This window comes from Stegodyphus dumicola, chromosome 6, assembly GCF_044657685.1.
Source record: "Stegodyphus dumicola isolate Sdum_Otavi_A_Nest chromosome 6, ASM4465768v1".
NCBI lineage: Eukaryota > Metazoa > Arthropoda > Arachnida > Araneae > Eresidae > Stegodyphus > Stegodyphus dumicola.
This window is the reverse complement of record NC_140773.1, coordinates 124640128-124645602: the sequence shown is the minus strand read 5'-3', so window position 1 is coordinate 124645602 and position 5475 is coordinate 124640128. Positions and strand designations below refer to the sequence as shown.

Sequence of the window (5475 nt, the reverse complement as noted above, 5' to 3'; positions counted from 1 at the left end):
TGCAGCAGTAAATGCGAAAATTATGAAAAGCAGACGTTTAATCATAATGACACTTTCCCTGCAATTTCGTCAGATTTCCAGGTCACTTCTGCACGAGATTGCAGAAGTTCGAAAATTGTGATTGAAATTCGAAAACTGTGTGCTCGGTGGGTATCTCACATTCTGACAGATCAGCAGAGAATGAAAGCTATAGACTTCCTGATAAGGTACAAAGAAGAGGGTGATGCCTTTGTAAACAAGATCGTGACTGGTGATGAGATCTGGATGTGTCATGTAACCCCGAAATCCAAATTGTAATCGATGGAATTGAGACACCCATCACCGCCATCACAGGCAGCCAAGCCACTAATCACTTCTCGCAAACTACATGTGTACAGTGTTTTGGGATCGACTTGGCATTTTGCTCTTGGATTTCATGGCACGCAAATGAACAGTCAACGCGGCACTTTATTGCCAGAACCTTAGAAAACTGCTTCGCGCAATAGAGAATAAATGTCATGGCTTGCTTCGGGATAGAATTTCATTCATTCTCATTCATGATAGTGCATAACCACGCAGTGCATGTAACACACAGCAATACCGGGCGGAGTTGAGATAGGAAGTTTTTAACCATTCCCTTCAAACCCGGATATCTCACCAAGTGACTTTCATCTTTTCAAACAACTGAAATCCTTTCTTCCTGGCAAGCAGTTCTGGAACGACGCCGATGTCAGATCCGTTGTTACCCAATGTTTTCAATTGCAGGCAACATTATTCTTTGACGATAAATGCCTAAGCAATAATGGAACCTATGCCGAAAAATTAGTCTGAACATTAGTTAATAAAATTTAGTTATTTAATAAAAGTTAAGTAGTTTATTATTTAATAAAAGTTAGTTATGATGATTGTTTGCTTTTTTGCAAACAATCATCATAACTAACTTTTATTAAATAATGATTGTTTCCTTTTTTGTGTGTGTGTTGTTAAACGGAAATTACTTTCTGGATTACGCTCGTATGCATTTTTTTTTCATAGAAATTACTGTCAAAATACCATTGATATAAAATAATACTATCAAAATACCATTGATATAGAATAATGCTAAGAAAATACCAATGACATAGAATAATACTGTCAAAATACCAGCATAGAAATCCATTGATAGAAAGCAACAGAAACTGAAATCCTCTGATTGAGCGTTTTGCACTCGAACTGATATTTTTCCTTCTTGGTTTTCATATTTGATATTGTGAATTTTTAGAATTACTCATTTGTAGGCTGAAAAGCATATTGCATGCATTAATTATGCAATAAGTAGCAAAAAAGAGAAAAGAGTTTATGCTTAATCATCTCTTACTTAATAACAATGAAATAAAATGCATTAAATACTTAAATTGCAGAAAAAGAAATGCTTTTTGCATTTGCTTTCATTTTGGTTTGTTAAGCTTGGAACATAATAAAGTAAATAAATTTTAATTAATAACTTACTTTGAAACTGCATATTTTATTTTCATGTTTTATTATAGAAATGAAAACACCTAATGAATTTTTGTTAATAACCGAAGAAGTGAATTGTATTCTTTATTCATGAATTACTAAATAAAATAAACTCTCGATAATAATTCGTAACACAATGCAATTTTATCGGCTACTGACGTTATAAAATAATTAATAATTTTAATTTTTAAGTGCAATTGGAATATTAGAAAGGTGGTTATGCATCTTCTAATATTAAAAACTTAACAATACGTTTTATTCATAATTTATGAATAGTTTTTTGCAAAATACTGTGCAACAACAAGTATATATCTGAAGGAACTCATTTATTAATTCATATCTGTTACAAATTTAAATGTCAACTGAGCTTTTTTTTCCTTTCGGATGTGATTCAAAATAATGATAATTGCTGAAAGGAAGCTGATATGAAGCAACAAAATAAATTGTATGCTTTGTTAAAAACAACGCAAAGGAACGAATTGCTATTTCATAACGCTTGAAACAAAATATTTTTATTAGTAAGCGTTTCAAATTTAAACTTTTGATTACAAGCTGGACACGTTTCTTAATCTTATTAAACGTTCGATAAAATTATGCATCCATTTTATTGCATTTTCCAGAAAAATATTTTTACACCGGAAGTATATTGTAGTATTTTCGGGCAGATATTAAATGCAGGCATCAATAATTTATAGGCAGATATCAATACAGTACGAAGAATATTTATTGCAAGACATATTTAGTGATTTAGAAAAAACTAAAGATGCTAAATTAGTATGTCTTTCTATAACGATTTCGCAATTCGTAAAATACAAAATTCATATACCACAAATTGCTGTAAAACATTCGCTTTCTGCCTTCAAATGTAGGAGCTCCTCGTTTCTGCTTTTGAGTGCTCGTAAGTGCAAAGTCGCATTAGAGCGACCGACCTAGTCTGCATATATCATGACCAGACAGGCGAATGTCTGGTCAATGGATCTGCAAAAATAAACTGGATGAACTTACGATTTTACAAAGGCGTACGAAGGACATACACATATCCTCAAAATACCGGACCGCCCGAAAGAGTTTTCCAGTTTCACAGCAATTTCCTTCCCTCCCCGTCGCAGAAAATAGGTGTAAAGATTTCCAATGACATCCTTTGTACTTTCTAACAAAGATTCCATTAGCCTTTGACCCCGTTCTTTATAAAACTATTCTGAAGGTCAGACCATTCAATATAGGGCCGTGTTGGGCAGATTGGATGTAAAGGAGTTAAAAATCTTAATCTTTTACCGACTAACCAATCATTGATGACTTTCAGAAACAGCTCCTTATAATGGAGAAAACGTGACACTTGAGACACGTGAGGAAGAAATTGATTTTTCTTAATAATACAGGCTCAATTCCTCTCAAAGCTGTTAAACCCTAAAATAGAGACACAAAAATGTAAAAGGTAAAAATGTTATTTATATGGAACTAACTATTAACTACAGTCAGGACGGATTTTAACCGCTCCAAAAACTTGTAAATTCCCTGAAATTAATGCTTAAAACACTAATTTTCCCATGAAAAACAAATTCGAAATTCCTGATAGTCGCACAATTGCTTAGAAAACCTCGACCTTGTACGAAGAGAAGCAATCTCCCATAAGTAATTTTTCGTCGATATCACAGTAATGGGTAGCTCTGAGCCTCCGCTATAAGAGGAATGTTTGAGTAATCTCGTTCAGTATCCGCAAAACTTAAAATATTAATGAAGATAACTTGACATATACCTCACACAAAAAATGACACCGTACACTAGTTGACTTTAAATAATATTGACCACTGTCCCATAAGCGCAAAACACAAGAGCAATAATGAGAAACCTTCTTACCATCGTCAACAATGATAATATTAACTAAGCTCTCATACAAATACTCAATTTACCCGATATAAAATTACTCCTATGCTATTATTTTTAACACAAAAAATAACTAAAGAAATAACACAAAAAAATCTAGGAAAACCGATAGATATATATTAGGAACCTAATGATGTTCACCATATTTATCGAAGAAAACGTTGTTAAAAATTCTGTCCCTCAGTGCCATATTTTCAGAAGTGTTTCAGAAGTGCCATATCAGAAGACTACGCGCTCGTTTGATAATATTTTTTCAATCCAAGTTGTGTGAAATGTTCATTATTCAGTAAAACGATGCATTGCTCCAACAAAGGAAAGATAAAACACTTTAAGTGCAGTAATTGTCTATCAAATCAACCATCATCGTTTAGTGGATGTTACCAATTTCCCAAAAATAAGCCAAATGACAGGAACAATTTAATTGAATCAGACATCAGTTATTCACATGCACTTAAGTCGCAGACTCAACTAATTTCCCATGGCAATATGAGCTTACTAGAAAGCGCTAATGGCAATAAATCCCAGAAACTATCAGTTATAAAACACAAATAACTGAATATATGCAACTCTTTAATCACATCCAAGTTAACAGTAATATTCTCGGGAAAGAAAAATTTGAAATCACGAACCAGATCATCTGAAACTACTTCCATAAACTCAGGAATTATGAAGACCCACTTGATAAAATGAAGTTCTTTCTCAAAATCCTAAACGAAATTAATGACCACTCTTGTAGCTGGAGGATGGCAAAGTTATCATATCAAAATAATCACATTTTAAAGTAATTTATTGATATGTACAATGCTATACGCAATGATTAATACAAAGTAATTTTGAAAGTTATATATGTATACTATATACCACTCAGATGTTAGCTTTAATACCCTTCAAAAGTATATAATAGCCACACCGTCAACATGCCAAACTCAAACTCAGATCCGAACAGCCTGTAGAAGTATCGCATACAAATCCCAACTTCAAAAGGCTGTCCTTCACTCTTGCTGGATCTTCGCTGGCAATAAGGAAGAACCATGGAGGTAAGAATAACCTTCACTGGAGAAAGTGAGTGGCTGACTGCGGAGCCGTAGATCACACTAATTAACTTACCTTAATAGTGCTCATTTTTCCTTACTTTTAATTAATTCTACTCCAACTTCTCCATTTTAATTATTTACACATAGATAATTTATAAGATAATTTATAGATGATAAACATAAGTCAGATGCAAGCGTCTTCTTAACCCATTTTTTTTTTTTAAATTAGATTTCTCCTTTCCCTCTTCCGCTTTTATTTTGGCTATTTATTCCAAAATTTGTAGGATTTTCTATAAAGAGTAGCCTGCAAGATTAATCAGGCGTGCTATATTTTTTGTCTCACTTCTTTTACCCTTATCCTATCTCGAAGCTTCTGATGCCCGCATGACCAGATGTACTAAGTTCCACATGTACCAGGGCATTTTCATAGAATGCCTGCAGTACTTCTTGCACCGAGAACTGCTTGGCTTTCTTTTAACGTCTATTGTCACATGAGATTAAATCTCCCCTCTTTCAATTATATCTATTGAACATGTTAGGCTAGGATTTTTCTGGAAGCAAAGGAAATGAAAATTGAGCAATCGCCTTCGCCGGGAATCGAACCACGGACCTCTGGAATAAAGACCCAGCGTGCAGAACCGCTACACCACGAAGGCACGCTAGGAAGGCGGGGAGTAATAACTTATATATCCTACTTTTAAAGGATAAATATATCCTTTTAAAGGACTTGGGTTTTTAGGGGGCCCTATCGCCAAATCCTGGGTGAGGAGAATCATCATCCAACACTAGTTCGGGCGCCACTGTAGAGACTTAATTTTTGAAAGTAGAAGAGACGAAACATTAGCAACTGCCTTCGCCGGGAATCGAACCACGGACCTCCGGAATACCGGCCCAGCGTGCAGAACCACTACACCACGAAGGCACGCTAGGAAAGCGGGAGAAATACCTTATAACTCTTTTAAAAATTTACAATGCTTCAACTCTACAAACTTCGCCTCTGCTTGGGCGGTAACTGAAAATCAGATAGCGAAACTGAAATTTGAAGATATTAACAATTAATAGAATTAAACTGCAACAAAAT

The 5475-nt window shown here is 34.4% G+C and overlaps 1 non-coding gene across 1 annotated transcript; it reads right to left on the bottom strand.

Moving 5' to 3' along the window:
* Window positions 1–4976: 4976 nt before the first annotated feature.
* TRNAK-UUU (transfer RNA lysine (anticodon UUU)) lies at window positions 4977–5050 on the bottom strand. Its single transcript has one exon. It is a non-coding gene; the product is annotated as a tRNA-Lys (tRNA).
* Window positions 5051–5475: the final 425 nt, after the last annotated feature.